The sequence below is a fragment of the Anas platyrhynchos genome, chromosome 16 (assembly GCF_047663525.1).
Source record: "Anas platyrhynchos isolate ZD024472 breed Pekin duck chromosome 16, IASCAAS_PekinDuck_T2T, whole genome shotgun sequence".
Classification (NCBI taxonomy): Eukaryota; Metazoa; Chordata; class Aves; order Anseriformes; family Anatidae; genus Anas; species Anas platyrhynchos.
The window spans coordinates 4981558-4998428 of NC_092602.1; the positions used below are offsets into that span (position 1 = coordinate 4981558).

Sequence of the window (16871 nt, forward strand, 5' to 3'; positions counted from 1 at the left end):
ACAGGCTGCCCAGGGAAGTAGTGGGGTTGTCATCTGTGGAGGTCTTCAAGAAACATATAGATGTAGAATTTCGTAGCATGACGTATTGGTGGACATGTCCATACTCGGTTAAAGGATAGACTAGATGATCTCAGAGGGCTTTTCCAACCTGAATCATTCTATGATTCTGTTCTGTGATCTCCCACTATTTATTTTCCAGGCTTTTTCCTGTCATCTTTGTAAGTGTATTCACATTCATGAAAACCCATGTGTATGATGGCAGTCCTGACGCCAGCTCAAATACTGTCCACCTGAATTTTTTGACTGTCCACAAAGGCCCAGCCTTTCACCAGGCCTGTGGCATTTCTCCAGTTTAAAGAAATATGGAAATCAGCGCGTGAGCCACTTTACACATCCAGTTTCACTTGGTGGCTCAGATTATCAGGGAGGAAGCTGCTCTTGCAAGACGTTTGTTGGCTTTTTCTGATATTTTTTTTTTTTTCTGCTGTCTCATGCTCTTAGTAAGCATCTTTTAAAAGTCTTTCCTGTGCTGAGACAGGAAAGCATGCAGTCAGGTCCTGCCCCATCCTCACTGGATGCACAGTTGGGTGTCCAGCAGCCATGCCTTTCCCCAGAAGGAGATAAGTCTCTAAACTAATTTACTATAATATATATCTAGAAAGGCAGCTGATAAGAAAAAATATGTCTGTGAGGACTGATTCACCATGGCAGTTGCAGAACAAAGTTGGCAGCTGCCAACATATCAAGCTCTACAAGGAGTTCTAGGTGTGACTAAGGAGAAAAGGATGTAGATAAACAGTAATGCACTTTACAGACGTCAGACGTCACTGTGGGCAAAAATTCCCACAAAACCCATGAGGTGCCTGTGAGGAGAGCAGTCCCCTCACCACGGGACAGCAAGCAAGCTGCTCTGGAAGGTCAGTGGGACAGCTCTGACGGTGGGAATGTCCCAAGCCAAGGAGTAGGACAAGGGAGGAAACTGCTAAGGAGACAAAGTCCTCACAGGAGAGCTGAGCAGGGAGCTCTTGGGTGTCTCTGAGCTCCCCCTGGTTCCAGGGGCTGCGGCATTTGCCCAGCCAGAGGAGTGTGAGCCATCTACACCCAGGGTAGAGCCATAACCACCAGCTCTGCATCGCTGCCAGCGCAGGTGCACCCATTGTAGGCATAGCAACAGCTACATTAGTGGTTTAATGCAGATGTATTAACACGGCCAGGCATTGCCCCCATTTTTAAGTTGTGCACTAGTACCAATTACCCACCCATCTTGTAGTCAGACCTTCCAAGAACAACGTCTCCATCAATTGAGTTTTATAGTGCACAACCAGTTTTCATTTTTCTATTTGCTTCTTCTGTCACAGAGGAGTGGGGCTAAATTATGAAGCAAACTGCTCTTGAGTGGTGTTACTAATGTTCATAAGTGACTTTAATAGACAATAGTAGTTATGCTTTGAAAGAGCAGGTTTAGTGTCACTTAAATGGATACAAGTTCTGTACCTGTCTGCTACTGCTTTCCTACTTTATTTCTCATACATAAAAAAGCAAAATCAGTACTCTCCACTTGTATTTTTCTCTTTACTGTAAACTAAATAAATAAATAAATAAGAAGGGCTGAGTATTGAAGAAAGAGAATAGAGAGAATGAGAGCACAGTGTTTTATGTCCTCTGCAAAAAGCAGAATCCACTACAAGCAGAAAATGGCTGTAGGCTCAGCAGGCAGACAAAGAGATGGAAATGTAGACACTGGAAAAAGGGAAGGCACTGCAGTCTCAGATGATGTGATGATACAGAAAATGCTGGTTAAAAATTCTGCCTCAAATGTGTTTTGAAAGAAACTTGGGGTTTTGTCTAAACCAATTTTTTGTGTGTGTAAAATGTGCATATGCTCCATGGAAACAGTATGTTCTTGCTGAGCTCCCCACAGCTGAAATATTGCTGTGATATTGCCTCCAGAGCTGTAGCAGCTTCTTCATGTCCCCATGCTCTGCTGTGGTCGCAGCTCCTCCTGCCGCCTGGTGACCAAGTCAGTGCTGCGAGGGACTGCAGCTCCTCACCAGTGCCAAAATCTCCACGACCGTAAGACCAACAGCCTGAGGCACACTCTGGTGATAGCATCTCAGATGAGAAATACACTGGACAAAAAAGATTTAGATTTACATCAAAAATTCAAAATTTGCTATTGAATTTTGCTGGGGATCTTTTTTCTTTTTTTTTTCATAATTTTATACTGAAAGAGAATTATTTTCTAGCTGTTCAAATAATAAACTTTGTGTCTCCCACACCAAACCTTGTCAGCGCTGTTTGACCACACGCAAAGTATTGATTTTGAGTCTGGCAAGGCCTCGTACAATGCAGACTGTATACAATGAATTCCCAGATAGATCTTGGCAGCTCATGGGAATGACAGACATCTAACATACTTCCAGAGCAAGTTCAGCTTTAGAGGTCAGCATTCAGCCTCGCAGATATCTGACAGGCATACTCAGCTAAACTGGTGAAATGATAACTCATATTTCAAGACACTTGAAACAGCCATCACCAGTACACATTCTCCTCCCCCACTACTCTGCCTGAAAGATGGTTTCTTAATGTATTTTTCTATAATAAACTTCACTTCTTCGCATTTTATTTCCCACCTGAGATCTAAATCATCTTTGCCATAAATGTAAAACAACTAAGCCAATTGTTTGGTAGTGCAGGTTTACAATATATCATTACAATAATAATTTAGAGAGCTGGGAAGTTTTCTTTGCTATAAATTTGCTCCGCTCATTACTGATACTAGTGTGCAAAACAAGCAGATTCCCACTGGAAAATGGGAGCAGTTGAAATCCGCCTGAGAGCCATGGGTTTATTTTTAGTGTTCTGCTACGCTCAGAAAAAAAAAAAAAAAATGGTTGTAACAGATACAGGATGGATGAACCAGTCTGCATTACATGGGAAAGGTCCCAGGTGGGTCTGAACTGGCCAGGACACTTGAAACAACACCTCATCTGGCATGGAGTGAGGGAATCCATGTGTATCACGCTCCTCTGAAGCCTTTGATTCCCAGACCTCATACAGCACCCAACGTGTGAATACCAGGAAGGAAAAAGAAAATGCAAAGTTCAGGTGAGAAAAAGAGTCACACAGAAGCTTTGGTACACACAGCCATGGTGGGGAAGACAATGGAAGGTGGGACAAGTGGTCAGCGAAGAACAGGACCCACTTCTGAGCAGGAAGATAAGTCGTTCTGGAAATAAGGGAGGTTTGCTGCTGGGATTCTCTAAGCCTGATTGCAAAGGGGAACTCAAGATCAACAGCTGAACTTCAGAAAACCAGAAAAAATAATGGACAAGCACAGGCAGTCTTGCAACAAAAACTTAACCAAGAAGGGTCTCTAGAACACCTCTTCAAATGCTAGCTCTCACCACAGCCCACAAAACATCTCATTTCGATGCCCTGCAGATTACAAATGCAGTGTGAGAAAGCAAACGCATCCCTGTCAAACTTCCCAGCAGAGACCAAGCCATCACCAGCCTCCTGGATTCCTGAAATAGCAGGGAATTCAGTGAGATTAATTTCTCAGAAGTGATATTAAGAAATTGACCATTTCATTAATTAAATTAAATTAAATTAAATTAAATAACCTGACAATCCCAGCTCTTGACAGAGGAACTCTTTCCTAATCTCAGAGATGAAGACCACTGTAATCCTGCCTATCAAGTGGAAAGCTTTCCTACCACCGTCAACCAGAGGAGCACCCTGCTCTGAACCCACCCTTTGTGGACAGCACTTGCAGTGATTCAGAGGAAGGCTAAAACAGGGCCAGAAGTCAAGTGGCAAATTGAGGAGTAAACAAGGATTCCTAGACCATGCAAGTGACCAGCAGAAGACTGAAATCTGGGATTAATGTGATATAAATATAGCACAGGCAAATGCACTTGGCACGCAGTGATCAAATCTCCATCCAGTGTAATAGCAATAAATCACATGCCCAGGGCCTTTAGCTTCCAGCCCTGGAATAATTTCTACTCTATCAAACAGCTCCTTTTCATCTAGAGCTCCATCTTCATATAATTTATGTTCCCTCCTTCCTGCCTCCCCCTCCTCATCTCCATACAGACAAATGGATTTTGGAAAGCATTTGAGAATTTCACTCTTTGGATAGTTAGAAATCTTCTAATTTCCAGTTTCAGTGTACTCATGACTGGTTTATATCTATTTGATCTATTTCCATGTTATCCCTTAATAGCTTTTCCACATTTGATATTATCCCCCAGATGTATTTATAAAGAATCATCACCCAACTTCTCAAAGTCATTTTGCTATACTGACAAAGCAAAGCTTTCAAAGTTTGTTTTTCTAAGACAGGTACTCCACTCCCCCAAACAGCCTGATTCAACAGCCTTCCTCTTTCCTGATGCAATTTAAAACTATTTTTTTTACTAAACCCATATGCAACAGTTCAATCAAATTCTTACTGGTATTTCGTATAGTAGACTACTACTTCTTTAACTTTGCTGACAGTACTTCTGAAGCATCCCCAAATTACAGTAACTGCTTTTAGAGCTCCATCCCTCCATCAATCCGTAGTTACACTAGTGCTAACCAACACGTGCTGATGCTGACCTTTTCCCTCTTTCATTATGTCTAATTGGTGAATCGTCAGTTCAGAGAAAAAGCTCCTCCTGTTATCCCAAAGGGCAGGACTTTGCCTTTTGAGCTATTAAGTCTAATCTCTTTTCTGTTTTTCCAGTTGGTTAGATAATCCGATTCTTCATGTGTGATGATCTGCTCATTGTCTGGACGAGCAACGCCTTCAGCTCTCAAGCAATACACACAGTCCTGAGCAGCTCCATGCCTCTCATTCTGCTGTGCTAATTGCTGATTATTGCTGTGGCTGGTTCCTGGGAGGCAGCACCCAGAGGTGCTCCCTGCGTGGATCTCAGAGTGTCCCTCATACAGGAGCATCCCCACCCGGTCCAACCATGCCCTGCCAGTGCTGCCGGCTGATCTCACGGTGCTTGAGTGGGTGAGGAAAGAGCCAGAAAGAGGAAAAATAACAGGATTTAGCAAACCATAATGTCTGCGTATAGCCCAGTGCCTGGGTGCTCCTGGCATTGTGAGGACCTTCCAAGCCCCGGACCCTCTAAGGGTTGCTGACTTCAGCACCTGTGGCACAAGCACAGCTCGCGGTGCCAAATCAGATCCGTACTGTCCCATCTCCACTGAAGAGCCAACTCTGGTGCCAGGACAAAGACCATCCTTCTCACGCTGCTCTGAGATGCCACCAGGGGTAAGTGCTCACACTTCGTTTTGGGAGTGGGCAAACAGACCCTCTGTGCCAGACAGCATGGGGCAGAAAGGGAAGGAATGGTGCTGCAGCAAGGAGAGGGAAGAAAAGGAAATAAATCAAGGAGAAATGCATATCATGAGGAAAGGGACTGGTAATGGGGGGAGGAACAACACAACCCCACACTGGAGGAGGTGAGAAGAGGAGGCTGTAACTGTGTGGTGGGCACAGGGTAAGAGTTAAGGTACCTTGCTGCCCCACAGCAAAGTAAATCTGAAGAAAAGATAAAGCATTTTCTGGCATGGAGAAGGATTTCACTCCTTGCACCTTGCAAATCATATTCTAATCCCCCAAAAGTTGTCCATTTTCAGAGCATTTCACCCTTTGCCCAAGTGGCTGTGATGCTGAGCATTAGCACCCTGCTCTCCCAGTCTGAGGGCAGCAGGTTGAGGTGGGGACCAAAGAAACCAGCCTGTGGGTGGGTTGTTCCTGTGCAGAGGAGAACAGGAGATCAACATCACCTGGCCTCGTCTCCTTAACTTTGCCTCTATCTGTAGCCCAGCATGGCTGTAAATTCCCAATGTTTGACCAGAAAAGGAGTAAAGCTGTGTCTGGTAGCTCCTAACCAAGTCAAAGGCACTTTTGTATAGAGTCATCATCAAAAACAGAAGCTGGAGTTCCTTGTGAGAGAAAACACCATACTGATCCCATCTTCCACGTCTTCAGCTGTGCAGTATCTTTTCAGATGAAGTAGGTGAAGCTCTGCGTAAGGAGCAGAGAAGCTGTGGGAGGGGAATGGCTCCAGCAGAGCCTTGGCACTGCTCTCACATCAGGTGAGGCCAGCAGGAGAGCTTCTGCCTCTTGCCCAGGTCCTGCATGCGTTTGGCTCCTCTTAGGTGTGCTCTGCGCTTCGAGGGGCAGCGAGAGACTCCACGAGGACCACAGCAGATCTGAGGGACCTGACTTGCTGCACCACACCCCACATCTCAGAGCTGGGCTTTTGGTGCAGACAGCAGCAACGTCCACGACCACCTTGGGTGTGAGCCACTGGCCTCCTTCAGAGGAACCACGGTTCTGAGCAGATAACCACCCTCTCTCGTGCTTCTCCAGGCAGTCCCTGTCTGCAGCCTTTGGGGTGCAAACTCCCTGTTTGCCTCTGGACTAAAAGGCTGGCTGTGCTGCGCTCAGCACCAGACCGCCTGGGGCTCTGCAGGGTGTTGTTTTTCTGATACCTTCCCTGTGAAGAGTGGGGAGGATGAGAACAAATTAGTAGTTTGGATTTTTATTTTTATTTTTTTCATCACTAAGAAAATTTTCATCTGGAAATAAGGTTCCTGAGCTGAGTTTCAAGCTGCCAAATCACAGCCTCTCGTATTTTCATCAGAGATGTCTTGAATATTTCAGAATGGTCAATTCATGAGCAATATTACAGAGAAATTCCTAAGAGCACTTGACAGAAATTTGCTGAAGACCCTGTTCCTGCCTGCAAACGATCCGTACTGAAAGCCAAATAATTTGCGGAAGACTGTTCAGCTTTTAACTCAGAAGAAAAACTGAACAAATTCAAAATATTTTGGTTTTCTCAGAAGGGAACATTTTGTTTTCTTTTTCCAAATTAGTTTTTGCATTATTTATTTTATTTCAGATAATCTACAAAAAGCAAAAACCTAAAATTGGAATCAAACATTTTTATTTTACCAAAACGAAATAGTCTGGCTGATTTTTTCTTTTTTTCCCTCCGGTGTGGGGACTTGAAAGTAAATTAATTTCCATCCCACTTTATGGAATCATGTACACATGAATTAAATGAAGAAAATAAGTCTTCAGCTATCCCTGGCTTTTAAACAGAGGTGTTTACGTTCCCTGGTGAAGTAAAAGGCATCCCCCATTGCAGAAGAGTGGTGTCATGGGGGAAGGAGGAGGACAGATGTCCACAACGCAGCTTGCATGGACGGGACCCCAGCATCTTGCTGGTGTGAGGGTGAGACCAGCACAGCCTCATGGACCATGTCCATGAGGTGGGAGAAGGCAGAAACCCTTATTTACAAAAATAGCGTGACAGATTTTTTTACAGCAGACTCAATCTTTGCCAAACATGACTCAATTACTCATGCTGGGTTTATATTACCTTGCAGGATTTTTATTCCATTTCCCAGGAAATCATTACTCTTCCTCACTCCCTGCGCTCCCAGCACAGATCTGAAGGCAGGTGGGGAACAGTTGTACCCAGGTCCTTGGGCTCCTGCCCTCACAGTCCCTGTAAGCCCCACGCACCACACGTTCCTCCCAGGGCACTGATTTTTTTGCCCTTTCTGTGCAAGCACAGCACGTGGGACACCCGTTCTGGCAGGACAAGCTGTAGACATTACCCTGGGGAACTTCTTTTTCAGTCCTGGTGGGATTCCCAAGACTTTGAGCAACTTCTCTGTCAACCACCCTGATTTAAGGGTACTGAGGCAGGAGTAGCCATTCTCCAAAACCCACCAGGAGACAGAAGGAAGAGGGCCTGGTCTGCTCTTGGGGTTGGGAATGGGAGGAAAGGAAAGGACAGGGCCCTGTCTGGACAGGTGTCACTTGTGCCAGTGACACCGATCACCAGTGACAGACTGGTGTGTGAGCACTGTGCCTCCTGGGTCAGCTTGCAAGGATGAGAGGGACCAAATCAGTCCTAGGCATTGCTGGAGTCATGAAAATAGCAAAATGGATGGCCCGGCCACACAAAAACAGGCCAAGGAGCAGCACTGGGGATGAGTCTTTAATTGTGTCCTTGTAGGATGATGGTGGAGTAGACACGGTACAAATCTGCGGTCACAACATGAGAGCAGCTATGGGACTGCTACTAAAGGTGGTGTCCAAACCATCCAGCAGAGCAGTATTGGTGGCCAAAACCCAACCAAAACCTTTCTGGAAAGACAAAGGGAAAGCCACATCTCTGCCTCCTGCCTTCCTGTCCAGGTCCTTGGGCAAAGGACCGTGATATAAGCCCGTACAGCTCAGGGACTTTGCTGTGCTGCTCTGAATGCAGAACCCCACTCAGTCGCAGGGTTTGATGCCACCATTGCAGGGACTGGCCCTAAACAGAGTGGGTGCAGAGTCACAAGCCCTGCCTAAAAACTGCAAAAATAATCAGAGAGAATGACCAAAAAATTCTCTATAACTTTACCTAATAACCTTGCTAGCTCAGCTCCTCTAGCCTGAAAGAGCAATGGCAGAAGCTGTTTTTGTTCCCTTGCTGCTCACCTGAACTTGCTGCCCACCATCAGCCTGGACTATCATGTGGAAAAACCAGACACTAATTACTATCAACCCATTTACAAATTGTTCTTCTCCTGCCACATCTGTTCGGTGAAATCCCTGGGTACCCAGCAGCAATCTTGCCATTATTTAGGGGCTGTCCCAGATGCTTTATTGCCTGTCCCCATGGAAATGTGTACAGACAAAACATTAGCTGTTTAAGTGTAAAATAAATTTCCACCCTGCACAGCTAGCTTGCTCACATGAATTGCTTCATGGGCAACAACAAAAAAAAAATCTGCTGGAGACATCTGCAAGGGAAAATAACAACCACAGCCATGGCTTCATAGGAGGGAGGCAGAAAAGCTCCACAAAATGGTCCAGTCCTTCCCTAAGGGCCTGGGGAGGCTAATCCTGCTGACGTTTGGGCTGCAGTGTTGCAGGTGATGGAATAACCTGCCCTTCTCTCCAAAATGAGTCCCACAGCCTGCGGCGCCGTACTGCTGGGAAGTCCACCCCGGTGTTTGTTTTCCTCCTCCTTCTTAGAGAAATGGCAAACAAACAGACCTCCAGCCACAGCTATACATCATGGGAAAATGGTTCTGCTCATTACCTTGCTCTTGGTAAAAGAGTGTGTTTTTTTCTGTCCATGTCCTGTGTATCAGCACAAAGAAAACCCTTTCTTCTGCCAATGGATCCCCCCTCCCTCAGCCCAGCTCAGTCTGTGTGCTCAACAAGCCAGATGCATCCATGTCTTTCTCTCACTTCTCCCCATTTCTGTGCTGTGGGTGCTGCTGGTCTGGAAATCCTCACCACTTTGCCCAAGTCTCCTGCCAAGGCAGTCGAGAGCAGGGCTTCCCAGCACGAGCCCTGCTGTCTCCGGGCTATTTACGCTGTGCTGGGACTGATCAGGCTGTGATGAACACTGCCTGTTGCCATCTGCCACCTCTACCCTGCCACGCAGTCTCACCTTTAGATTTAAAGATGATCAAACTGTTTTCTTGTGGTGCTTATTCTGCAAACACACCCATTTGCATTATACAAGCCGAATGCCATTGCATTTTCTCCCTTTGTTTCTGCACTTCCCTGTTCCAGCCTATTTATTTTTTATGTGATTTTCACCTCTTTCCAACTTCTAATTTAAAATGAATTCATGCACCTGTCCTTCCAGCAGAGAACTATTGAGATATGTTAACTAAACCCTTAGTTAGATGAAAGAGTCATTTTTTGTATGGCTATAAACCATAGTCAAAGAGAAAAAAGTCAACGGGAAGCTTTAACACAGAGTCACCCAGGGTGCCCTTTTTTTCCCCTTATTCCTGTGGAGAAAAAATAGGAGATTTTGGACAGTGACTCATCAGATCAAATGTAGCCAATCACCTTAATTGAAATTAATTGCACCCAGTCTCCACGGCTTATATTGACTCTACAGGAAGCATCTAATGATGGGCTCAGAGGGCTGCATCGATATTTAACCGGGATGAAAACAGATTTTCCCCACCCAGACCCCCCCCCTAGGCTGGGCTGGGTGCTGCTACAAGGTCTGCAAATGAAGCTGGAGGCCAGGACACGAAATGCCTCACCCAGAGCAGCAGAGAAAGACAAAGAAACCTGAGCAATGAGGGAGTAGAGTGCCAGCCATTAGGAAAGAGCATTGTTCCACATCAGGTGGGTCAGGTTTAAAATAACTGGTTTCCCCATGTGTTTCCTGAGATGGAGAAGGCATGCTTAGTCTTTGTTGCTGTCTGCTGGGTCTTCCAGTGGCACTCATGGTTTCTTCTGTCCAGATCCTGGAGAGAAGACATTTTCCCAAGTTACTATGGAGATGGCTGCGATGCAGGCAGCAAGCACAAGGGAAGGAACAGTATTTGGAGCAGATGGATGCATACGAGGTAAGATCCTGCTTGCTCTCTCTAGCTGGGAGAACAAAGGAAAGTATAAAGATAGACAAGATTGGAACAGAACAAGAGAAATTATTTGTACAAACACTGTTGTCATAGGTGTGAGTGTGATGGTGTCAGTGAGGCTAAGGTGCAAAGAGAGGTGGTGGCTTCCAACAGACTGAGAGTGCAGATGGCGAAAAAAAAAATGAGCCATTTGGGTCCCGCAATGAACAAAGGGTTTTGTGCTTGAAAACATCTCTGGGATTTTTTCCAGGTATGTTGGATGGTCTAATTAAAGTGATTGATTCACTCCAGAAATATGTCATAATTTCTCTGGCCTTTCTTTGGTAAAATTCTTCCTGAGGTAAGAACAAATGTCACTCATCTCCCAGCTGAGGCTAATGAATGTGATGAGTAAGTGATCTGTGTGCCTGATGGGGTCTTGTTGCACAGAGAAATTTTACCCCAGTTCTGCAACATTTGGTCTCCTCCATTACAGCTGCTGAAGCCCTTTTGCCTAGAAGCAAGTGCTTGGAATAAGGGTATATACATGGCCAGCTGGCAGCAATGTAGCAGGAAGCATCCTTGGCCAGTTTTGATTTACCTAACATGTAAAACACTGTAGGAACATGGGTATTTGCCCCCAAAACAATCTACAATACTAGTGTCTGTCCATTTCGCTGCCCTGGGTGTTTTTGTAGCTAATGCCACAAAAGGGTGACAGAGCGTGCTGCTGTTCCTGCTGCCCAGAAGAGAAACACCCCAATGGTGGGGAGATGCAGAGCTCCATGTGGCTGTGCCTGGGAGTGGGGACCAGGACCAGGAGTGATGTCTCATTGCTTGTGAGGACTGTGTGTTTCACAACGGGACCCAAAGCACCCATGCAGCAATCAGAGGCATCCAAATGAGCCATGGGGAGCACAGTGCACCTGAGAGTGCCTTAGTACGGTACCCCAGGGTTATCACCAGGGGACAGCCATCCTTTGGGAATTGCCCAACTGAAGCTTCTCTTTGCAGAACAGTGTGAACTTTTCCCTTTTCCTTGAAGGATCTTTTTACTTTCCTACATGAGGCAGGTGTGCATGAGAAGGAAATGCAGGTTTTTTTCTTTGTTTTGTTGGCGTGTGTGTGTGTGTGCATGAAAACAGTCTGCAAAGCTGCCCTTCAAAAAGTCACAGAGGCTCTCTAGAAATGCTGACTGTGATAGGATAGGTGGGCATCGGTAGCAGGGATGGGGTGAAATGTCCATGTTAAAAGACAAGTAAGATATAAGCACCTGTCCAGGGAGCTGTGCAATGCTATTGCCCCTCATGTTCTGTCACCACATGCCCCCCTCTTATTTCAACCTGCACAAACAGACACTGTGGATCTGGGACTATGTCTGACAATGGATTTATGCAATGGCCAGTGCAATGAGACCATGACCATGTTAACCCTGCCAAAGAGAGACCAATTAATGTGACAGCTGACCCTGAAATTTGGGTTTTTGCTCCACATTATGCAGCTGCTCTGAAGCATCATCACAAGCCTGTCATTATTCTATGCCTTGGTTTTCTGTAAAATTGAGTGTTTTACCCTCTTTTGAGTGAATATTTTAAGACCTAATGATGCACCGTGCTGCTTATTATTATCACCAGTGTAACACATTAAACCGGTGTCATAATCTGGTGTGCTTAACAATGAGAAAATCGCTAGAGTTGTTAGAAGGCAGGAAAGTTGGAAATTACTTGTTCCTGAAAAGGTAACGTGTGAAGTACTGATGCTGCCTTCTCATCTGTATTCATCACAGCAAGTAGTAACTGCTAAGGCCTTCCCAGTACAGAAGAGCAAAGCCCCAAAGGTTTGGGGACTCCATCCCTAAATGCCATACAAAGTCAGGAATCAACAAGGTCATTATGTTTAATACCAAATATTTAATAACGAAGGTTGCAGTGAGATTGTGTTTCATTCCGATATGTATAATCAGTTTTACTTGAAACAGCAAGTCACCAGCCTGGTGCCAAACCCCTGTGAAAAGGAACTCAAGAAACAAATGTCTTTGGGTACATTCAGGATATATATAGAAAACTATTTTTTTGAAAGGTGTGAGTCAGACTGAGTTTGCAAGACGTAAATCATGTCAGACAAATATTAATTTCTATAAATAAAATTAAATAATTGTCTATTAATAAATTTATTTAAATTTATATTTATTTCTATATGATTAATCAAATAACTATCAGTCTCCGTAGAGGAACACCAATAAATTCCATAGATCTGGTGGGTTTTTTGTTTGTTTGTTTTTAAAAAGGTTTACCTTGAAGTGGTATCACAATTTTTGTAAAGCCTTTTAAAAAGCCTTTTAATCCTGGCTTGTAATTGAGGTTTGTAGTGCTGTGTCGCTGCCTCACAGAGCCTGGGCAAAGGTTAGGGGCCAGGTACCCCAAGAGATGCCAGCCCTACATCAAGTTTTCTACATCCTGTGCTGGGTTTCTCCCATCTCCTGAGATCCTGCTCCCCACCGGCATCACAAGCACCCCAGGACGGTCCCTTCATACACACCACAGGCACTGGGATGGCTTTCATTTCCAGTGGGAGGCAGCTGGAGGAATTTGTTCAGAAAGGTCCAGTTTTTCCAGAGTTAAACTGGCGACTTGCCACCTCGTGGCTCTCCTTATGATGGAGCTGCCACTCACAGCCTTCGGAGGACATGGTGAGTAAACAGCAAATCACGATGCCAGCCATCGGGACTTTATGCAGGACCAGTGTTTATGTCTGGTGGGCTGTTGTGCTCAAAGCAAAGGCCAGGGTGAAATAATGTAAATCCTAAAAGTAGTGTAAATCCTAAAAGGGTCTGCCCTTAACTGTAGACCTGGAAATAGCCTGCTGAATGCTTTGGCACAAACTCATAAATGAAGGGCAGAGAGATGTTGATGTTGTTTCAAGCCAAGTGTTGATCACATTGAGTGATATTGCTTTCCTGGGGCACAGAGCATCATTTGGAATCAGTCCTCATCAGGGGCTTTGGACCAAGCTCTCATGAACCTAATGATGTACACAGGTTTATCTACCAGTATAAAGAAAGATCTCATTAAAATGAGAATGGGACAGCCCAAAGCTGCTAAGTTAATGAGCAAAATGAAAGGGCTTGTAGGGAAGGATGAAAGAGATGTTATTAGATGCTGGAGGGAGAGGAGCTGAGCCTGAATGATGACACCAAAGACTACTTTGTGCCTTTCAGCCTGACTCGTCCCAGTGACCAGGAGACACCTTCCTCTGGGAAAAAGCAGAGGGTTCTCAATGGCTTTAAAAATAAAAACAGATAAAATCACATAGAACTTAACAGATTTTACTCAGTTATTCTGTATGACATTGACAGCCATACACGTTCTGCCACTCTATCACTGCTCTATAAAATAATAATATTAAAATGAAGACCCTATAAAGTGAGATAAAAGTGAGACACAAATCACATTGTGAAATGTGGAATTTTGAGACAATTTTAGACTTCTGAAACTCAGGCGTGTTCCCAAAAAATATTTTATTTGGGTAAGGAAGGAGGAGAGAAACGAAAATTGTTACTTGACTGCCACCCACAGAAAGCTAGCAGATTTTTTTAGTGAAGAGCATTGACAAGCTGATCACAGGGTCACTGCAAGATGGAAGAAATCACAAATAACATCCTCTGCTGTGATCTGTGCTCATTCTCTGCTTTGTATGTCTCTTGTGCTCCTCACACAGCTTCAACTCTGCACAGTTTAGTCAGTGCAAACACACATTCAAAAATAGTATCAAGAAAATTGAGACACCACACCTCTGTTTATCTGAACTTTCTCATTTTCAGAACAAATCATAATAGCAACAGCTTTATTAATTACCATCTGCAAAGTGTGAGACAGAAAAAGCAGATTCTCTGCCCAAACAGCGGTGCATCCTGAGTCGCATCGCAGTGCATCCGGAATCTGGACCCAAAGCAGAAGGCAGGATGCTGCTGCAGAAGCAGGCAGCCTGCCTGCAGAAATGTGTCCCTGGGCTTGCAATGCCACTTTCAGCCATGGAGTGGGGCACAGCTTTGGACAAGCAACATCTCCCCATGGTTCTTCCCATCTTTGTGAACTGGTATTCCAGTGGGACTGATGTTGACAAACAGAGATGTTCTGAAACTAGCCCAATTGGCACGTGAGAGCTGTGCATAGACCTTGTAAATATGGGACATAAAATGCAGGCAGGTGGGAGAGGGCCAGAGAATCTCTGCCAGCTTTGGTAATCTGTGTGGGCACTGGCCCAAAAATGTCACTTCGAACAACACTTTCCCAGGGACTGTACTGGGCTGAAAGTCAAATGCCGAAAGAAACCCCTAAGAATTGATCTTTACACATTCAACAGTCAGGGTACCTTGGGTTCTTTTAGTTAAGGCAGCCCTGCAAGGCAGTAACATGTTAGTAACATGAGGCCTGGGTGGCCAAAAAGCACCAGCTGATGGGAAGCCATTGCTGCTGACAAAGCAGTACCTGGATGGCATCTTGGTTGCTGCCATTTGGGTCAATGAAAATGGGCATTTTGGCAATAAAAGTTCAATTATGACAATCTCAATTTGCACTTTTTACTGGAAGAATGTCCATTCCAGTGCACCAATCCTCAGCCTCATGAGGTCTTGCCTGATCAGCCTTGTGCTTTCCCACTGATGCTCTTGATAATCTCATCCCTCTGCCTCCTGCTTTTCATGAAGTTTGGCATTATGGACTGGGAATTTCTTCCTTGGGGAGTCAAGCAAAGAAGAACAAAGACTGGCAATGGCTTTCCAGGAGAGGAGGGGAGGGATGTAACTGGTGAGAAGACAGGAGTGCCAGGTGTAAAGCTACATGTAGGGCAGGGCTGTCTGCATGTTTTCAGGCCATGTTTGCAAACCCCTCTGGCTCAGCCTCTGATGTGCTATTTGCAAATATTTATGTCAACTGGTTTTGTTTGCTGAGGTATTTCGGGAGTGGCTGTTTGCTTTTATTCATTCATGAATTGTGGTGAGTGTGTGTGCGCGCGTGTGCATGCGTGCCTCACCAAATATTTGCTTTTCATTATTCATTATTTGCAGTTCATATGTTGCTGTTGGTAATTTGCTGTCCTCTGTTCTCATTTAAAAGCTCCACTCTCTGTCCTCAGGAATTGAAGACAATTCTGGGTGCCAGGTGTTGCACTCTATATCAAGCAGCTGCAAACAAGGGAATTTATTAAAGAGGGCTCAGAAATGGCCATGAAATGATAAACACTGTGAAGAAAAGAGGGAGGAGGGAACATAACATAAGACAGTGGCCTTAAAGTATGCCTGATAAGTTTTCATGAAACAAAAATAATAACCTTAGGGGAAAAGCACTTAAAGAGGTTTGGTAATACCACAAGTGAATTGTATTAGGTGTTTTGGAGCAGACCTTCCCAATGCAGATAAGTTGCTCAGAGAAATTGGAAACTGGGTCAGCTTGAGGAAAAAAAAATAATAAATAAATAAATAAATAAAAGTGAAACAATAACAGGAAGATTTGCAGGTGTGAAAAGAAAGGGCAGGGCAGGAAAGAAGAAACAATCAGCTGGGGACATCAAGAGCAGGAGATGCTGCTCTGTACGCACGTAAACTGTGAGAGGCAGTTCAGGGAAAAACCTGGCCTGGTGCTCAGCAGGCAGGAAGAGCTCCCAGGAGAGGACACAAAGTAAAGCTCTTAATGCCCTTCCTCTGTCTTTGCAGAAAGCCAGACTGCTCCAGCAGCTAACAAGAGTGGCAAAGCCGTGGGAATGGGGCTGAAATGGAGAAAGAAGCAAGCACTGAAGAGTTATGAAAGTTTTCCTACTCTTAGATTGTCTGAACCCAACAAAATTCAGCCCAGAGTGTTTCAGGCTGATCTGAGCAGTCTGATGCAGACCTGATGATCCCCATCTCCAAGAGCACGTGGAGAAGGAATGGATTCTGGAGGCCTGGAAAAGACCAAATCCATGGCCTTCCGTGGGGCTCTCTTCCTTGGGAAAGAGTTTTTAACAAGCAGGGCAGCCTGAGTATCTTTAAATGGGCAGTAATCGGTAGTGAACATATAGATTTGTTTGTTATTAAAACCTAAAACCGAAATGGATTAAATTGCAGAAAGAAAAAACGCAGCCCTTTTTCCATCCAAAACAGCAGTCCAGGTGTTTTTTGTTTTGTTTTGTCTTTTAATTTATTTAGCAAACTTTGTAAACAGATACAAGGTCCTTCTCAACTGCAGCATGCTGTGCAGGAGGCAGACCTGCAGACAGCATGAGAAAGCCTTTCAGAGGTGATAATTTACTGCAGGAATCACTGCTCACGTCTCAGGCATTTTGTTTTCCTAAGCATCAGAAGTCGCCCGCCTTGCTTCCCTTTTAGCGACAGTTTGTTTCACAACAGTGATAAGAAAACAGGGAAGGTCCTCCGTCTGCGTCCTGCTGGGACTGCCTCCAGATGCTCCCTTCAGTAGCAGGAGCTGGCCACCGTCCAGCCTGCG

The 16871-nt window shown here is 44.9% G+C and overlaps 1 protein-coding gene across 12 annotated transcripts in view; it reads left to right on the forward strand.

The window, feature by feature from the left end:
* The window catches only part of LOC119718632 (uncharacterized), a 145485-nt gene extending 128960 nt beyond the window's left edge, over positions 1-16525 (forward strand). For 9 of the 12 annotated variants that reach the window (XM_072024335.1, XM_072024341.1, XM_072024346.1 and 6 more), the window contains 4 exons: positions 4736-5275; positions 9939-10174; positions 10294-10398; positions 16103-16525. The gene's annotated coding sequence lies outside the window, so the exon portion shown is untranslated. The other 3 variants (XM_072024339.1, XM_072024342.1, XM_072024343.1) reach the window with 3 other exon arrangements.
* Positions 16526-16871: the final 346 nt, after the last annotated feature.